General features: G+C 38.8%; 1 long non-coding RNA gene across 1 annotated transcript; it reads right to left on the bottom strand.

Annotated features, from left to right (window-relative positions):
- Nucleotides 1153–17498, bottom strand: LOC110265513. The gene is made up of 3 exons (XR_002351658.1): nucleotides 17488–17498; nucleotides 11037–11044; nucleotides 1153–1248 (listed from the first exon to the last, which is right to left on the bottom strand). It is a non-coding gene; the product is annotated as an uncharacterized LOC110265513 (long non-coding RNA).

The raw sequence follows: 20823 nt of genomic DNA, 5'->3' as shown, positions 1-20823 counted from the left end.
ATAATAATTTTTAATAATTTTTAAAAATAAAAAATTTGTTTGAGACTAAAACGTCTCATCCGAAATTTTTTAGAGACCAATTTAAATGTTTTTCAAATTTTAATCTGCTATATTAAGACACTATAAGAAGAGCGGAGATTAACGGCGGTTTTTTCTGTGATTTGTGGCGGTTTTAAACCGCCGCAAAAACCAATTCTGGCGGTTGGGTGAATAGCCCTGGTTAGTGGCGCGGGCAATTGTTTTCGTGGCGGTTTCCAACAACCGCTGGTATAACTGTCGCTAATTGGATCATTGATTTTGCGACGATTGTAAAACCATCGCTATTTCTTTTACTGGTTTTTAAAAAAAATGGAGGTGGTTTAGAACCGTCGCAATTCTAATGGGTGCTTTAAAAAAATGCAGTGATTTTCAATGATCATACCTACAACAAATGGCAATTTTGTAAGTGCCAATATAATTCAATTTAGAATAATTTCCATAGTAAAGGCAATAGACTAAATGGAAAACTATATCATCTGTTAGATTTTGAGCTATTAGTATTTTAATTAATTTCTTGTCAATTGGAAAAAAAATAAAAAATAAAACTAAAATTAGCTTCAGAAATGCCCTTTTCTTTCAATCCTCATGTGTCACTGATTTTAGACCCAGCAGCAGGTAATAACTTGCTAATAATCTAAGTTGAGTTACTTAATTCATTCAAATTTTGTAGAGCATAAGTTAACCTTTTTCCATGGTGCTTCTTGTTCAAAGGAAATAGAACAACAAAAAACAACTAAAGAAAAAGTTTAGAAACTTTATGCTTCTGTTGATTTAATTTCTAGACCTAGTTCTAGCATTGAATCTTCGTTCATTCTTTGCACAGATCTCCAATCAAACTTTATATAGCATCTTGTTAGGGACTTGGGTATTATGGGGTGCTCAAAGTCCTACATAGGATAGTATGGGATGCTTGATATTGTATATAATGAGAGTGGTTTCCCACTTTCCTTAGATACTTAACAATGGTATTAGAGCATGGTTGTCGGCGCTATGGAAAGGGCTACCTATAGGCTGACTTAAGGTGAATACCGAATACTGATAGCCGGTAGCAAAGTGGCTAACATTGGGTCAGTGTCGATATAGTGAAGCCGCCGTGGACGTCAGCTCTCTAGCGGGGGTGTATTGTTAGGGACTTGGGTATTATGGGGTGCTCAAAGTACCACATCAAGTAGTATGGGATGCTTGATGTTGTATATAAGGAGAGTGGTTCTTCTCCCTTATCAGCTAGCTTTTAAGGTGTGATTTCCTACTTTCCTTAGATACTTAACACATCTGCATCAAAGTTAGTATTATGATTTGTTATTGGCTTTCTTATGAATCAAATGATATAATTTTTAATCCAAGATTATATTAAGCAAGGTAAGTGGCACATAGGGGAGAATTTACATCTAAAATCGCATTCATTCCAAAACTATAAAATTAAACCAAAGAAATAAGCAAAGTATGTAGTAGGAAGCTAGAGTAATGCTCAGTATAATGGTTGAAAGTGATGCTGACCTCTAATAAATGCTATTGAAAGAAACCTCAAGATAAATTATTATAACAAAAGCATATGTATCTTAATAAGAATGTTCTATTTTAGAAAACTTAAATGGTTTTAATATATTTTTATATTCATATATAGCTTATATTCATATATAAGCTAACATTCTTAATTATTGTGCATGTGTCACATATTACTTACAGCATACCCTTTGCTCTAGCATCTATATTCTCTAGCTCTACAGGGCAGGACAAGGTAAAAGACTTAGCAATTACCAATTTTACTCTTAATTTTACTATTACATACATAGTTACAATCTCTTCTTAAAACTATACTCTAATTTTACTGTTACATACATAGTTATAATCTCTTCTTGAAACTATACTCTAATTTTAGCTTTCATGTTCATACATGTGCCTCTGACTCAGTAACTTTTTGCAGAGATGCCTGTTCAATACAAGCTCCACGCTTACATTCTTCTTCAAGCAAATTTGTAAGTTGGTCCCGTAACTCAGCCATTTATTGAGTTAAGTCCTTTGCTTCCTCTTTGGCCTTGAACTTTTTCACTTGCAATTCTTCCTAGTAAACAAAGTCAAGATACCACATAAATTTCCAATCTCAACATTCAAAAGGTGATATGTTGCATAATGGCACAAGTGTTGTTTCTTGCTTTTATACTGATCAATTTACATAGATTGCTTCCTTGATTGGACTTTATCATATACCTTAAGTTTATTCACAAGACATTCATATTCCTGGATTTGATGTGACATCTCCATCTTTCCTTTTAAATCTGCAACTGGATTTAAGATCCTTGTCAATCTTTCAAAGAATGGACCCAATACTCCTCTATAACTGTTGAAGAAATATTAGGAGAATGTTATTTAGTGAATGAACAATTTAAATTATAAAGGTTTTTTTTATAATTGAAAAAGGAAATAAAGAAAAAGATAACAGTATTACAAATACAACTAAAAATGAGTCAATAAGGCACCTATTATACTATCCACAGTGATTAGTGAAAGAAGGATCACATAATCAAATAGTTTCCTTTAGCATAAGTATCCAATTAGATGTGTCTACTTCCTTTCATCAATTATTAGTATTATGTAATCAAGCAAAAAAATTGTAACTGGTCACATACTCACATGTCAACTTTTATTAATCAAGCATCTTGATAAACTCCGATTTTATGGTTTATCTTGTGCTTATTTTGGGGGATTTTATCACCTTTTCTCACATTTATCCAATGAAATAGCATGATTTTGTAATTCTCCCTAAATTTGTGCTTAAGTGTGAAAACATGCTTTTTAGGCCTTAAAATAGCTAAATTTAACTCACTTTAATTCCATTCGATGCCTTGATATATTTGTTGAGTGATTTCAAGTTCATAAGGCAAGTATTGGATGGAAGAAGTGAGGAGAAAAGTATGCAAAGTGGGAGAACTCATGAAAAAATGAAGGAACCGCAAAGCTGTCAAGCCTGACCTCTTCGCACTCAATCGACCATAACTTGAGCTACAGAGGTCCAAATGAGGCGGTTCCAGTTGCGTTGGAAAGCTAAAATCTAGGGCTTCCAAATAATATAAAATTTTTCATAGTTGCCTGATGTATAGGGGCGCGTACGGGTACATGACGCGCACGCGCCGATGGAGCACGTGGTTCACTAAAGTGAAATTGTGGCCAGCGATTTTGCAGCTCATTTTGGGCCCAATCCAACTCATTTCTAATGCTATTTCATGAAGAATTCAAGCTTGGGCAAGGGGGGAGCAATTGTTTGGTATTATAGCATCATGTAGGTTAGTTTCTAGAGAGAGAAGCTCTCTCTTCTCTCTAGAATTAGGTTAGGTTAATCTCTCCTAGATCTAGGTTCAATCTCATCTTTTCATCTTATTCCCTTTATGATTTCTTGCTTCTATACTTTCATTCTCTTAGTTTTTTATGTTAATTTTACTTTTATGCTTCTTTTATGTTCATGGACTCATGTTGGATTTGGATCTCTTTAATGCAATTTAATGTTTGATGTTCTTTTAATTGTTGAATTGAGTTGTGATTTACTTTCCTTGCAATTGATAGTTGTTAGATTTTACCATTTCTCGCACATTTACCATGCTTTCCATTTGTACCCACCAAGTGTTTGACAAAATGCTTGGTTGGGCTTTAGAGTAGATTTTGAGCATTCTTGGCTTAGGAAGAGTAATTGGGCAATCTTGAGTCATTAATACCCAATTTAGATTGGTGATCTAGAGTTGTTAGTTAATATAATTTCCATTGACTCTAATCTCTTGCTAATTCCATTAGTGAGTTGATTAGGACATTTGGATTGAGGTTAACTAGTCTTGTTTGACTTTCTCTAATGGAAGATAACTTACACCTTCTTCCAACATTGGGGATGATGAAATAAGATAAATTCTTGTTAAGTATTGTTATGATTAATGACTAGGATAGAAAGCCTATGATTTTAAACCTTGCCATGAATGTCTCTCTTTATTACTTGCTTTCTTTAATTGCTTGTTTGAATTACTTTTCTTGCCCATTTAATTTCTTGCTCTTTTATAAAACCAAACCCCTTTGTTCCTCATAGCCAATAATTAAACACTTCATTGCAATTCCTTGTGAGACGACCCGGAGTCTAAATACTTCGGTTAATTTTTATTTAGGGTTTGTACTTGTGACAACCAAATTTTTGATTGGGAGGATTGTTTGTTGGTGTAGAACTATACTTGCAACGAGATTTCAATTGTGAAATTCTATACCGGTACAACAATTCGCTCATCAAAATGGCGTCGTTGCCGGGGAGTTGCAATGGTGCTTTGTTATTGGCTATTGTAAATATTGTGAATATGTTTGCCTTTTGCTTATTTGTTAGTTTTTGTTAGCTTTAGGACTTTGTTGCTTACTTTTGTTAGCTTTTGTTTTTATTTACTATTATGAATTCTCATCCTCACTTTGGCTATGAGTTTGGCTCAAATTATGTTGTAGGAAATGAGAACTACAATGGTAACATGCATCAAGGATGGAACAATCAAAGGTGGAGAGAGCCTCAAAGGATTTATCACCCTTCTTGGCAACAACCTCCTCCGGTCTCTTATGGGTATAATTCTAATCCTAATGCATATCAATCTAATGGATGTGGTGACCTAATGCCAGGGCATTTTGGCCAGTTTCACTGACCTTTTCTTTACTGTTTTTAGGATAGTTTCATGCATTTCCTTAGAAAATAAGCTAGTTTTGGGTAGATATTCACTTACATCTTGATTCAAGCATACATTGTGCACTTTACATGATTTCATAAGGATTTTGCATGAATTTAATGACAAATTAGATGTTGTATTTCCCATGACTTGGACTAGAACTTTGATACACTCTATTGCTTGATTTCAGGACAAAGGAAGCAAGGAAGAACCACGTTAGCAGCCACGTTAATCTAATTAACGTAACTCATAACGTGGAATGGGAGTAACTTGCAAAGTTAATGAGAAAAGTAATCACCAATAACGCTCTCGAAGCCATCATTGCCCACGTTAAGAGTCACGTTAACTAAGTTAACGTGAACTCTAACATGGAGGAAAGGAAATGGAGCGAACATTAGTGACACTTACCTTTGTCACTAACGTTGGACCAAGCTCATAAGTGGCCACGTTAAGAGCCACGTTAACTTAGTTAACGTGGAAGCTAACGTGAGGAGGAGAGATGATGAGCCAACATTAGTGACATTCACCTTTGTCACTAACATTGGAGATGGCTAGCACAGTCATTGGGTTAGGGAGCTCTGTTGTAATTTGATGGATCAATACTAGTTTTCATTATTCTTCTTCTATCTTTTCTCTTGATTTTACTTGAAATCTTTCGATCTTCATCCAATTGGGTAGTCATCTTAGAAAAGAAGCTATTCAAACTTGGATCTCTTCTGAACCTTGAAAGAGGAATGAAGAGATCTTGCTAGAAATGCTTTCTCATGCTGGACCAAATTGGGTTTGGATGGATATGTGACTATAATCCTCTCAACACTTGATTTGGGAAATGCATGTGGTAAAATCAGTGACCATACTTCATCTCTTCTCATGAGCAATTGACCAAGGAATTGGCTATTGATCAAGATTTGAGAGATTGAATTACAAGGAATTGTAATTCGATCACTTAAGATTGCCAATGAGATTAATGAGTGCATTGATTGAGGAAGAGATGAAAATGAAATTGATCCGGAGAATGCAATATCTCCTGAGCCCAATGAACTCCCCATTTCTGATCTTACCTATTCTCTTTAATTTCTGTCATTTACTTTTATGAGCAATTACCCCATTCCCATTTAAGATTCTACAATTTACTTTCCGTCATCTACATTCAGCTCTTTATTTCTAGCATTTACTTTTCTGTTATTTACTTTCCCGCCATTTAATTTTCTGCAATTCTCAACCCAAATTCTGATTCGCTCAACTAGAACATTCCTCTAATTAAAGTTGCTTGATCAATCAATCCCTGTGGGATTCGACCTCACTCTATTGTGAGTTTTTACTTGACGACAAATTCGGTACACTTGCCGAAGAAAATTTGTTGAGACAAGTTTTCCGTGCATCAAGTTTATGGCACCGTTGCTGGGGATTGATTGTGCATCAACATTGATTAAATTGGAGGGTAACTAGATTGAGCATTTTATTTTTGTTTGATTTAATTTTCTGTTTGAGTAATTTACTTTCAGTTTTAGTTAATTTCTTCCCTTCCCCCTACTTTTTTGTTTTAGTTATTTACCATTCATTTCACTAACCCACTAACTGTTTGATATATTGCATCACTCACACTAACAGTCATTCTGACAGAAATACTTTCTGCATTTATTTTCCTTGCTTGTGCCTTGTTGGTTGTATGACAGGGAGAAGAAGTGGGGCTTCAACTTCCTTTGATTCTGAACCTGAGAGGGCCTTCCTTAGATTAAGGAGGGAAGCAAGAGAAAAACGTGTAGTTGGTGCTGAGGAAGAGGAGGAATACTTTGAACCAAATATGGAAGAAAACATGGAAAACCATCGTGAGGAAGAGGCTCACAACCATGGCGGAGGAGGTCGAGCAAATCATGCTGGGGAGGATAGAAGAGTTTTAGGCTCTTACATCAATCCAAACCCAGGAAATTGTGGAAGTAGCATTCAAAAGCCAACCATCCATGCCAACAATTTTGAACTAAAGCCACAGCTCATCACCCTTGTTCAGAACAACTGTTCATTCGGAGGGAGTGTCCAAGAAGACCCCAATCAACATCTAACCACCTTCCTAAGAATATGTGACACAGTGAAGTCTAATGGTGTTCATCCTGACGCCTATAGACTGCTCTTATTTTCATTCTCACTCAAGGATAAGGCAGCCAAGTGGCTGGAGTCTTTTCCAAAGGAGAGCTTGACAACTTGGGAAGATGTGGTGAACAAATTCTTAGCAAGATTCTTGATGCACGGAAAACTTGTCTCGTAACAAATTTCCCTTCGGCAAGTGTACCGAATTTGTCGTCAAGTAAAAACTCACAATAGAGTGAGGTCGAATCCCACAGGGATTGATTGATCAAGTAACTTTAATTAGAGGAATGTTCTAGTTGAGCGAATCAGAATTTGAGTTGAGAATTGCAGAAAATTAAATGGCGGGAAAGTAAATAACAGAAAAGTAAATGCTAGAAATAAAAAGCTGAATGTAAATGACGGAAAGTAAATTGCAGAATCTTAAATGGGAATGGGGTAATTGCTCATAAAAGTAAATGACAGAAATTAAAGAGAATAGGTAAGATCAGAAATGGGGAGTTCATTGGGCTCAGGAGATGTTGCATTCTCCGGATCAATTTCATTTTCATCTCTTCCTCAATCAATGCACTCATTGATCTCCTTGGCAATCTTAAGTGATCGAATTACAATTCCTTGTAATTCAATCTCTCAAATCTTGATCAATAGCCAATTCCTTGGTCAATTGCTCATGAGAAGAGATGAAGTATGGTCACTGATTATACCACATGCATTTCCCAAATTAAGTGTTGAGAGGATTATAGTCACATTACATCCAAACCCAATTTGGTCCAGCATGAGAAAGAATTTCTAGCATGATCTCTTCATTCCTCTTTCAAGGTTCAGAAGAGATCCAAGTTTGAATAGCTTCTTTTCCAAGATAACTACCCAATTGGATGAAGATCGAAAGCTTTCAAGTAAAATCAAGAGAAAAGATAGAAGAAGAATAATGAAAACTAGTATTGATCCATCAAATTACAACAGAGCTCCCTAACCCAATGAAAGGGGTTTAGTTGTTCATAGCTCTGGAAAATGAAAACAAAGATGGAGAATACATGATGAAACTAGAAGTGCAGAGAAAGTAAAATACAGAGAGTAGTTCTATGCCAAGAGGCTCCCTATAATTTCCAACTCTCAATTTAATTTAAAGCTACTCTTATATATACTACTCTTCTGTTCTTCTAGTTGGCTCTTCATGTCTTGGGTATGGGCCATTGGATCTTGAGTTTGAAGCCGTTCTCTTCTTCATTGGGCTTGGCTTTACTTGCTGAGAGAAAGTGTGAAGTGGGCAGAGACTTTAGCTCAGGACGTTAGTGGTGTTAACATTCAGTGAAATATGGGTTCGAGAACGTTAGTGACAATCACCTTTTTCACTAACGTTTCTCACCCAAGTAAGAGCCACGTTATCTTCAACATTAGTGGCACAAACGTTGCCACTAACGTTGCCTCTTTGTCCTTTGCACACGTTATTGGGACTTGCCTTTCCCAATAACGTTGAGAAGTCTCCCCCTTCCCTACGTTAGAGTCCACGTTAACTTAGTTAACTTGGCTCTTTTAACGTAGGCTTGCCAAAGTTCGAGAACGTTAGTGACACTTACCATTGTCACTAACGTTCCAATGTGCCCCTATTTCTCACGTTAGAGTCCACGTATACTAGGTTAACGTGGCTTCTAACGTGGCCATTGGTGCACGAATTGTAAATCACACTTTTTACAACTCGTACCACTAACCAGCAAGTGCACTGGGTCGTCCAAGTAATACCTTACGTGAGTAAGGGTCGATCCCACGGAGATTGTTGGATTGAAGCAATCTATGGTTATCTTGTAACTCTTAGTCAGAAAAACAATAAAATAATTCACTTATCAAGTTTGATTGCAAGGAATAAAAGGGCAGAACACAAATTATACTTGTATGCATTGATGGAGAATATGTTGGAGTTTTGGAGATGCTTTATCTTTGAATTTCTGCTTTCCTCTGTTTCCTGATTCACGCACGCACGTCCTCCTATGGCAAGCTGTGAGTTGGTGGATCACCGTTGTCAATGGCTACCATCCATCCTTCCAGTGAAAAGGGTCCGAATGCGCTGTCACCACACGGCTAATCATCTGCAGGTTCTCAATCGTACCGGAATAGGATTTACTATCCTTTTGCGTCTGTCACTACGCCCAGCAATCTCGAGTTTGAAGCTCTTCACAGTCATTCAATCCCTGAATCCTACTCGGAATACCACAGACAAGGTTTGGACTTTCCGGATTCTCTTGAATGCTGCCATCAATCTAGCTTATACCACGAGGATTCTGATTAAGAGATCCAAGAGATATTCATTCATTCTATGGTAGAACGGAAGTGGTTGTCAGGCACGCGTTCGTGGGGGAATGATGATGATTGTCACGTTCATCATATTCACATTCAAGTGCGAATGGATATCTTAGATAGGAACACGCATGTTTGAATGGAAAACAGAATTACTTGCATTAATTCATCGAGACACAGCAGAGCTCCTCACCCCCAACAATGGAGTTTAGAGACTCATGCCATCACAAGGTACAAAGTTCAGATCTAAAATGTTATGAGATACAAAATAAATCTCTAAAAGTTGTTTAAATACTAAACTAGTAACCTAGGTTTACAGAAAAGGAGTAAACTATGATAGATGGTGCAGAAATCCACTTCTGGGGCCCACTTAGTGTGTGCTGGGGCTGAGACTAAAGCTTCTCACATGCATAGGGCTGTTTTGGGCGTTCAACGCCAGCTTTGGATCCATTTCTAGCGTTGAACTCCAACTTTTGACTTGTTTCTGGCGCTGGACGCCAGACTACAGCATGGAACTGGCGTTGAACGCCAGTTTATGTCATCTATCCTTGAGCAAAGTATGGACTATTATATATTGCTGGAAAGCCCTGGATGTCTACATTCCAACGCAATTGGAAGCGCGCCATTTGGACGCTTGTAGCTCCAGAAATTCCATTTTGAGTGCAGAGAGGTCAGAATCCAACAGCATTAGCAGTCCTTTTTCCAGCCTGAATCAGATTTTTGCTCAGCTCCCTCAATTTCATCCAGAAAATACCTGAAATTAAAGAAAAACACACAAACTCATAGTAAAGTCCAGAAATATAAATTTTGCCTAGAAACTAATGAGAATGAACTAAAAACTAACTAAAATATACTAAAATCTATATGAAAACCCCAAAAAGCGTATAAAATACCCGCTCATCACAACACCAAACTTAAACTGTTGCTTGTCCTCAAGCAACTAGATAAATAAAATAGAATACAAATGAGTTAAGAAACAATAATATCTCAGAGTTTTTGAGTGAAGCTCAGATTCTAATTAGATGAGCGGGGCTAGTAGCTTTTTGCTTCCGAACAGTTTTGGCATCTCGCTTTATCCATTGAAGCTCAGAGTGATTGGCATGTATAGGAACTTAGAATTCAGATAGTGTCATTGATTCTCCTATTTCAGTATGATGATTCTTGAACACAGCTACTTTATGAGTCTTGGCCGTGGCCCTAAGCACTTTATTTTCCAGTATTACCACCGGATACATAAATGCCACATACACATAATTGGGTGAACCTTTTCAGATTGTGACTCAGCTTTGCTAAAGTCCCCAATTAGAGGTGTCCAGAGTTCTTAAGCACACTCTTCTTTTTTCTTTGGACCTTGACTTTAACCGCTTAGTCTTAAGTTTTCACTTGACACTTTCACGCCACAAGCACATGGTTAGGGACAGCTTGGTTCAGCCGCTTAGACCAGGATTTTATTCCTTTAGGCCCTCCTATCCACTGATGCTCAAAGCCTTGGATCCTTTTTATTACCCTTGCCTTTTGGTTTTAAGGGCTATTGGCTTTTTGCTCTTGCCTTTTGGTTTTAAGAGCTTTGGCTTTTTCTGCTTGCTTTTTTTTTTCTACAAGCTTTTGTTCTTTGCTGCTTTTTCTTGCTTCAAGAATCATTTTTATGATTTTTCAGATTATCAATAACATGTCTCATGTTCATCATTCTTTCAAGAGCCAACATATTTAACAGTCTTAAACATCGAATTCAAAAGACATATGCACTGTTCAAGCATTCATTCAAGCTTGTTGTTTTTCCATTGATGCTTTGGTGATTGGTCGCTCAATTGAGATATACTCAGTTATTCCCATCCTTACTCCAGCGTCCTTGCAGAGCATAGAAATCAAGCTTGGATAAACCAACCTGGCATCTTTGGAATTTTTGTTTGCAATTTTGTAAAATTCAGTTGAAATCAGTTGATGAACTTCCACTTCTTTTCCCATCATGATGCAATAGATCATCACTGCTCTTCTAATAGTGACTTCAGAACGGTTGCTAGTAGGCAGCAGAGAATGGCCAATAAAGTCCAGCCATCCTCTGGCGACTGGTTTGAGATCTTCTCTTTTGAGTTGATTTGGAACACCCTTCGTGCTGGTGGTCCACCTGGCTCCAGGGATGCATATGTCCTCTAGAATCTTATCCAGGCCCTTGTCTGTTCTCATCATTCTCCTATTGAAGGAGTCTGGATCATCTTTCAGCTGAGGTAGCTTTAAGATCTCCCTGATCTTGTCAGGGTGGGTATGAACAATCTTTCCTCTGACCAAGGTCCGATAGTCATAGACAGCAGATCCAGATAGTCTTTGCCTGTCTGTATGCCACATATTAGCATAGAACTCCTGGACCATATTCCTTCCCACTTTCGTTTCAGGATTGGCTAGGATCTCCCAGTTCCTGATTCGAATTTGCTCCTGGATCTCTGGATATTCGTCTTCTTTCAGATCGAATCTGACTTCCGGGATCACTAATCTTAGACCCATTATTTTGTAATAATGGTCTAAATGTTCTTTAGTTAAGAACTTCCCTTGATTCCAAAGTGGTTTTGGAACACTCTCTTTCTTGCCTCTTGGAGTGGGTTGTTTTCCTTTAGGAGCCATGATCTTAGTGATCACGGATAAGCACACCAAAGTTAGAGGTTTGCTTGTCCTCAAGCAAAAGAAGAAAGGAGAGGGAGAGAAGGAGAGCTAGGTGCAATTGTGGATGGAAGGGGAGGGAGGTCGAACCCATATTTAAAGGGAGAGGGGGGGTTTTCGAAAATAGGGGGAAAGATAAGATAGAAGATATGATTTAAAAAAAAAAGTATGATAAGAAAAGATATAGTTTAAAATTGAAAAGATATGAAAGATATTTGAAAAAGATAAAATTGGAGTTTTGAAAAAGATAGTATGGAGATTTGAAAAAGATATTGATTAGTTGAAAAGATTTTTTGAATGAAAAGAGATAGATATGTTTTGAAAATTTTGAAAAAGAGTTGAATTGGATTGGAAAAAAGGATTTGTGCTTATGGATTAAGATACATTTAATATTTTTAAAGAAGGGTTTTTAGAAATTAGGAATTTTAGAAATCAGGGTTTATAACATGTTTATGCAAGAAATCATGAATTGAAACATGAAAATTAAGATTAAAATGAAAAATATGAAGAAAAAATGAATTTACTTCCTCCCCACCATCCTGGCGTTTGAACGCCCAAACACTGCATGTTTTGGGCGTTCAACGCCCAAATGCTACTTCTCCTGGGCGGTCAACGCCCAGCTGCTGCTTATTTCTGGCGTTGAACGCCAGGAAGTCCTTTGTTACTGGGCATTTTTCTGAACGCCCAGAACGCTGTAAATCTGGCGTTAAACGCCCAGAAAGAGCTTCTTTCTGGCGTTCAACGCCCAGAAAGAGCTTCTTTCTGGCGTTCAACGCCCAGATGGCTATCCTTACTGGCGTTCAACGCCCAGTGGATGCTTCTGTTGGGCGTTGAACGCCCAAAACAGACTTTTACTGGTGTTTTCTTGCCAGTGAGCTCTTTTTCTCTGTTTTGCGTGCAGAATCCTTCTGTAACCCTGTGAACTTATACAATTGACTCTTTACCTTAGGATCAATGAACTTTATATAAACAAATAAAATCAATAATAGGGCAAAATGCTTAGAGGAAGTGATGCCCCATGGCTGGGTTGCCTCCCAGCAAGCGCTTCTTTATTGTCTTTAGCTGGACCTTGCTGAGCTTTTAATCTAGCTTCATCCTTGAGCACTCTTGCTCAACATTGCCTTCAAGATAGTGCTTGATTCTCTGTCCATTAACAATGAACTTCTTATCAGAATCAATATCTTGAAGCTCCACATAACCATATGGTGATACACTTGTAATCACATATGGTCCCCTCCATCGGGACTTCAGTTTCCCGGGGAATAGCCTGAGCCTAGAGTTAAACAACAGAACCTTTTGTCCTGGTTCAAAGATTCTGGATGACAGCTTCCTGTCATCCCATTTTTTTTATTTTTCTTTATAAAGCTTGGCATTTTCGAAAGAAGTGAATCTGAATTTCTCTAGCTCATTTAGCTGGAGCAATCTTTTTTCTCTAGCTAATTTGGCATCAAAGTTTAGGAATATGGTTGCCCAGTAGGCTTTATGTTCCAGTTCCACGGGCAGGTGACATGCCTTACCATACACAAGTTGGTATGGAGAGGTCCCTATAGGAGTCTTGAATGCTGTTCTGTATGCCCACAGAGCATCATCCAAGCTTCTTGCCCAATCCTTTCTACGGGTACTTACAGTCTGTTCTAGGATTCTTTTTAGCTCTCTGTTAGAGACTTTAGCTTGTCCATTAGTCTGTGGATGATATGGGGTCGCCACCTTGTGGCGAATCCTATACCGGACCATGGCAGAGTAAAGCTGTTTGTTGCAGAAGTGAGTGCCCCCATCACTGATTAGTACTCTAGGGACCCCAAACCTGCTGAAGATATATTTCTGGAGGAACTTCAGCACTATTTTAGTATCATTGGTGGGTATGGCAACAGCCTCTACCCATTTTGATATGTAGTCAACAGCCACCAGAATATAAGTGTTTGAGTATGATGGTGGAAAAGGTCGGCAGCTTTATAATTTGTAATGTCTGCAAACCATGGTGTTTCCTGAATGGCAAATAAATGCTCATCCAAAAAAGTCTCAGAGATCTCAGGAGAGGGGAGGGACGTCCCTTCTACTGGCTCTATCCGGGACAGATGATCAGCCACTTGGTTCTCTGTCCCTTTTCTGTCTCTTATTTCTATATCAAACTCTTGTAGAAGCAACACCCATCTTATGAGCCTGGGTTTTGAATCCTGCTTTGTGAGTAGATATTTGAGAGTAGCATGGTCAGTATACACAATCACCTTTGATCCTACCAAGAATGATCTAAACTTGTCAATGGCATAAACCACTGCAAGCAATTCTTTTTCTGTGGTTGTGTAATTTTTCTGGGCATCATTTAAAACGCGGCTAGCATAATAAATGACGTGCAGAAGCTTGTCATGCCTCTGCCCCAGCACTGCACCAATGGCGTGATCACTGGCATCACACATTAGCTCAAATGGTAACGTCCAGTCTGGTGCAGAAATAACTGGTGCTGTGACCAGCTTGGCTTTCAGCGTTTCAAACGCCTGCAGACACTCTGTGTCAAACACAAATGGCGTGTCAGCAGCTAGCAGATTGCTCAGAGGTTTTGCGATTTTTGAAAAATCCTTTATAAACCTCCTATAGAATCCTGCATACCCCAGAAAGCTTCTGATTGCCTTAACATTGACAGGTGGTGGTAATTTTTCATTTACCTCTATTTTTGCTTGATCCACTTCTATTCCCTTGTTTGAAATTTTATGCCCAAGGACAATCCCTTCAGTCACCATAAAGTGACATTTTTCCCAGTTTAAAACCAGGTTGGTCTCTTGGCATCTTTTCAGAACTAGTTTCAGGTGATCAAGACAGGAGCTGAATGAGTCTCCATATACTGAGAAGTCATCCATGAAGACTTCCAAAAATTTTTTCACCATATCAGAGAAAATAGAGAGCATGCATCTCTGGAAGGTTGCAGGCGCATTACACAGCCCAAATGGCATCCTTCTATAAGCAAACACTCCAGATGGACATGTGAATGCTGTTTTCTCTTGATCCTGGGATCTACTGTAATCTGGTTATAGCCTGAGTAGTCATCCAAAAAGCAGTAATAATCATGACCTGCCAGTCTTTCTAGCATCTGGTCTATGAATGGTAAAGGAAAATGATCCTTTCTGGTGGCTGTATTGAGCCTTCTGTAGTCAATACACATGCGCCACCCTGTAACTGTTCTTGTAGGAACCAGTTCATTCTTTTCATTATGAACCACTGTCATGCCTCCCTTTTTGGGGACAACTTGGACAGGGCTAACCCAGGGGCTGTCAGAAATAGGATAAATAATCCCAGCCTCCAGTAATTTGGTGACCTCTTTCTGCACCACTTCCTTCATGGCTGGATTTAGCCGCCTCTGTGGTTGAACCACTGGTTTAGCATTATCCTTCAATAAGATTTTGTGCATGCATCTAGCTGGCTTATGGCCTTAAGGTCACCTATGGACCACCCAAGAGATGTCTTGTGTGTCCTTAGCACTTGAATAAGTGCTTCCTCTTCCTGTGGATTTAAAGCAGAGCTTATGATCACTGGAAAAGTGTCACCTTCTCCCAGAAATGCATATTTCAGGGATGGTGGTAATGGTTTGAGCTCGGGTTTAGGAGGTTTTTCCTCTTCCAGAGGAAATTTCAGAGGCTCTTTCATTTCCTCTGAATCCTCCAAATCAGGCTGAACATCCTTAAAGATGTCTTCCAACTCTAATTCAAGACTCTCAGCCATGTTGATCTCTTCTACCAAAGAGTCAATAAGATCAACTTTCGTGCAGTCTTTTGATGTGTCTGGATGCTGCATGGCTTTGACAGCATTCAACTTAAACTCATCCTTTCAGTTTCTCTCCAATCCTTCTTATGACTCAAGATCTCTTTCATGAACTTGGCATAAGAAGGTATTTGCTCAAGTGCCTCTGCAAATGGAATCTTTATTTCAAGAGTCCTGAGATAATCTGCAAAGCGAGCAAATTGCTTATCCTGCTCCTCTTGGCGGAGTTTTTGAGGATAAGGTATCTTGGCTTTATATTCCTCAACCTTAGTTGCTGTATGTTTATTTCCTACAGAAGTGGTTGAAGAAGCCTTTTTAGATGGGTTGTTATCAGCACTTGTGTGTGTCTGATCCCTCACTGGCAATTGAGTGCCAAAGTTAGAAGCTGGAGTGACGTTAGACGCCAACTCCTCATCTGTTCCTGGCGTTTGAACGCCAGAACTGCGCCTCTTTTGGGCGTTCAACGCCAGATCCTTGCTTGTTTCTGGCGTTGAACGCCAGTCCTGAGCATGGTCTGGGCGTTCAGCGCCAGCCTGCCACCCAACTTCTGGCGTTTTAGCGCCAGAACTATTTTTCCCTGGGCTCTTGCTGTCCTCAGATGGATTTTGGGTGGTTTGCTCATTTCTTGGTTTCCTGCTACCTTGAAGTGGGGTATTTAGTGCTTTCCCACTTCTTAATTGAACTGTTTGGCATTCTTCTGTTATTTGTTTTGACAGCTGCTGCTTTGTTTGCTTTAATTGTATTTCCATGTTTATATTAGCCATCCTTGTCTCTTGTAGTTTATCCTTGAATTCAGCTAACTGCTTTGTTAGAAAATCCAATTGCTGATTGAATTCAGCAGCTTGCTCTGCAGGACTGAGTTCAGCAGTTACTATTTTAGCCTCTTCTTTCATGGAAGGGTCACTGCTTAGGTACAGGTGCTGATTTCTAGCAACTGTATCAATGAGCTCTTGAGCCTCTTCAATTGTCTTTCTCATGTGGATAGATCTACCAGCTGAGTAATCTAGAGAGGTCTGAGCTCATTCTGTAAGCCCATAATAGAAGATGTCTAACTGAACCCACTCTGAAAACATTTCAGAGGGGCATTTGCGTAGCATCTCTCTGTATCTCTCCCAGGCATCATAAAGAGATTCATTATCTCCTTGTTTAAAGCCTTGGATGTCCAGCCTTAGCTGTGTCATCCGTTTTGGAGGAAAATATTGATTCAGGAATTTTTCTGTCAGCTGTTTCCATGTCCTTATGCTAGCCTTAGGTTGGTTATTTAACCACCTCTTGGCTTGGTCTTTTACAGCAAATGGAAACAGTAATAATCTGTAGACATCCTGATCTACCTCCTTATCATGTACTGTGTCAGCAATTTGTAAAAACTGTGCCAGAAACTCTGTAGGTTCTTCCTGTGGAAGACCGGAATACTAGCAGCTTTGCTGCACTATGATAATGAGCTGAGGATTTAACTCAAAGCTACTGACTCCAATGGAGGGTATGCAGATACTATTAGCATATGACCCCAGAGTCCTCCTGGACTGTTCATTTCCACTTAGATCCATGATGGAGAAAGGGAGATGATGTAAAATAAAAAAAATTATTTTTATTTATTTATTTATTTATTTATTTCGAAAATGAAATAAATTAAAATAAAATAAATAAAAATGATTGAAAATTTTCGAAAAAAATTGAGGGGAGAGAAAGTGGTTAGGAAGTTTTGAAAAGGATATGATGATTTTTGAAAAAGGTTTTAAATTTTGAAATAAAAATCTGAATTTTAAAGGTAAATTTCGAAAATTTGCTTTAAAATAGAGAGAAAAGATATTTTTGAATTTAGAGAGGGGAGAGAAAAATAATAAGATAGCACAAGATTTAAAATTATTAGATCTAATGCTCCTTGTTTTTGAAAATTTTGGAGAGAAAACACCAAGGAACACCAAACTTAAAATTTTTAGAAAACCAAACTAAAATTTTCGAAAACCAAAGGGGAATCAACAAGAAAACACCAAACTTAAAGTTTGGCACAAAATTTAATAGAGAAATTATTATTTTTGAAAAATTTTTGAAAAGAAAATAAAAGACTCTGACTCAAAAGATAAAAATTTCCTAATCTAAGCAACAAGATTCACCGTCAGTTGTTCAAACTCGAACAATCCCCGGCAACGGCGCCAAAAACTTGGTGCACGAATTGTAAATCACACTTTTTACAACTCGTACCACTAACCAGCAAGTGCACTGGGTCGTCCAAGTAATACCTTACGTGAGTAAGGGTCGATCCCATGGAGATTGTTGGCTTGAAGCAATCTATGGTTATCTTGTAACTCTTAGTTAGGAAAACAATAAAATAATTCACTTATCAAGTTTGATTGCAAGGAATAAAAGGGCAGAACACAAATTATACTTGTATGCACTGATGGAGAATATGTTGGAGTTTTGGAGATGCTTTATCTTCTGAATTTCTGCTTTCCTCTGTTTCCTGATTCACGCAAGCACGTTCTCCTATGGCAAGCTGTGAGTTGGTGGATCACCGTTGTCAATGGCTACCATCCATCCTTCCAGTGAAAAGGGTCTGAATGCGCTGTCACCGCACGGCTAATCATCTGCAGGTTCTCAATCGTACTGGAATAGGATTTACTATCCTTTTGCGTCTGTCACTACGCCCAGCACTCTCGAGTTTGAAGCTCGTCACAGTCATTCAATCCCTGAATCCTACTCGAAATACCACAGACAAGGTTTAGACTTTTCGGATTCTCTTGAATGCTGCCATCAATCTAGCTTATACCACGAGGATTCTGATTCAGAGATCCAAGAGATATTCATTCATTCTATGGTAGAACGGAAGTGGTTGTCAGGTACGTGTTCGTGGGGGAATGATGATGATTGTCACGTTCATCACATTCACATTAAAGTGCGAATGGATATCTTAGATAGGAACACGCATGTTTGAATGGAAAACAGAATTACTTGCATTAATTCATCGAGACACAGCAGAGCTCCTCACCCCCAACAATGGAGTTTAGAGACTCATGCCGTCACAAGGTACAAAGTTCAGATCTAAAATGTTATGAGATACAAAATAAATCTCTAAAAGTTGTTTAAATACTAAACTAGTAACCTAGGTTTACAGAAAAGGAGTAAACTATGATAGATGGTGCAGAAATCCACTTTTGGGGCCCACTTGGTGTGTGCTGGGGCTGAGACTAAAGCTTCTCACGTGCATAGGGCTGTTTTGGGAGTTCAACGCCAGCTTTGGATCCATTTCTGGCGTTGAACTCCAACTTTTGACTTGTTTCTGGCGCTGGACGCCAGACTGCAGCATGGAACTGGCGTTGAACGCCGATTTATGTCGTCTATCCTTGAGCAAAGTATGAACTATTATATATTGCTGGAAAGCCTTGGATGTCTACTTTCCAACGCAATTGGAAGCGCGCCATTTGGACTCTTGTAGCTCCAGAAATTCCATCTTGAGTGTAGAGAGGTCAGAATCCAACAGCATCAGCAGTCCTTTTTCAGCCTGAATCAGATTTTTGCTCAGCTCCCTCAATTTCAGCCAGAAAATACCTGAAATTACAGAAAAACACACAAACTCATAGTAAAGTCTAGAAATATGAATTTTGCCTAGAAACTAATGAGAATGAACTAAAAACTAACTAAAATATACTAAAATCTATATGAAATTAACCCCAAAAAGCGTATAAAATACCCGCTCATCAACCATGCTAGCCATCTCCAATGTTAGTGACAAAGTTGAGTGTCACTAACGTTGGCTCATCATTCCCTTATCCATGTTATCTTCCACGTTAACTAAGTTAACGTGGGAGTTAACGTGGCTCATAGTGGCTTGTGTGGGCTCTTAACGTGGGCAATGATGGCTTCGAGAGCGTTATTGGCAATTACTTTTGTCATTAACTTTGCAAGTTACACGTTAGTGACGTTAGTGTTAACGTTAGTGTAACTAACGTAGCCACTAATGTGGTTCTTCTTTGCTTCCTTTGTCCTGAAATCAAGTAATAAAGTGCATCAAAGTTCTAGTCCAAGTCATGGAAATGCAACATCCAATTTGTCATTAAATTCATGCAAAATCCTCATGAAAACATGTAAAGTGCACAATGTATGCTTGAATCAAGATGTAAGTGAATATCTACCCAAAACTGGCTTATTTCCTAAGGAAATGCATGAAACTACCCTAAAAATAGTAAAGAAAAGGTCAGTGAAACTGGCCAAAATACCTTGGCATCAATTCTACCCCCCTCAACGAATCAATAGGCTGAGAGCTGAGGTCCAAACTTTCAGGCAACAAGATGGTGAGACTCTTTGTGAAGCATGGGAGAAGTTTAAGGACCTGACAAGGAGGTGTCCACCTGACATGTTCAACGAATGGGTGCAACTGCACATTTTCTATGAAGGCCTGTCATATGAATCAAAGAAGGCTATAGACCATTCATCAGGAGGATCTTTGAACAAGAAGAAGACTATTGAGGAAGCCATAGATGTCATTGAAACAGTAGCAGAGAATGACTATTTCTATGCTTCTGAAAGAGGCAACACTAGAGGAGTAATGGAGCTAAACAATGTAGATGCTCTGCTGGCCCAAAACAAGCTCATTACCCTGCAGCTGGCTGACCTCACCAAGAAGATGGAGAGGAACCAAGTAGCAACAATCACTACTTCATCAACAACCCAAGAAGGAGTGAATGAAGAAGCAGAGGGTAGTCAGGAGCAAGCCAACTATATTGGGAATTCACCTAGGCAAAACCATGATCCATACTCTAAGACCTATAACCCTGGATGGAGGAATCACCCAAACTTTGGGTGGGAAAATCAACAAGACCAAGGCCTTGATCAAAGACACCCAAATCCCAACAATGCAGCCCATCAACATTTCACATCTAGACCATATCAACACCCCCATAACAACACCTCTCCACATTCATATCAAAACCAAAATAACTTACCTCATCCTTCCACCTCTAATCCCAATCTACCATCATTTGATGACAGACTCTCAAGGATTGAGAATCTACTTGAAAGCATAGGCAAAGAGATTCAAGACAACAAGGAATTCAAGGAGGAAGTGCGAGCCAATTTCAAGAACCAGGGAGACACAATCAAGAGGTTGGAATCCCAAGTGGGGTATCTCTCTGAGTAGATTCCTAAACCTACAGATGGATTCCCAAGTGACACAGAGAAGAATCCGAGAGGTGAAACAAAGAAAGTAAGATGGGAAGATTACAAGATGGTCACTATAAGTGATAAGGAGACTGAGGACAAGCCAAACAAGATAGCGAACAACCTGGAGACACGTCAGCAGAGAAGGAGGAAAAAGATTACCAAGAACCAGAAATCT

Source organism: Arachis ipaensis, chromosome B08 (genome assembly GCF_000816755.2).
Source record: "Arachis ipaensis cultivar K30076 chromosome B08, Araip1.1, whole genome shotgun sequence".
NCBI lineage: Eukaryota > Viridiplantae > Streptophyta > Magnoliopsida > Fabales > Fabaceae > Arachis > Arachis ipaensis.
The sequence above is the reverse complement of the archived record's forward strand: the minus strand, read 5'-3'. Positions and strand labels throughout refer to the sequence as shown.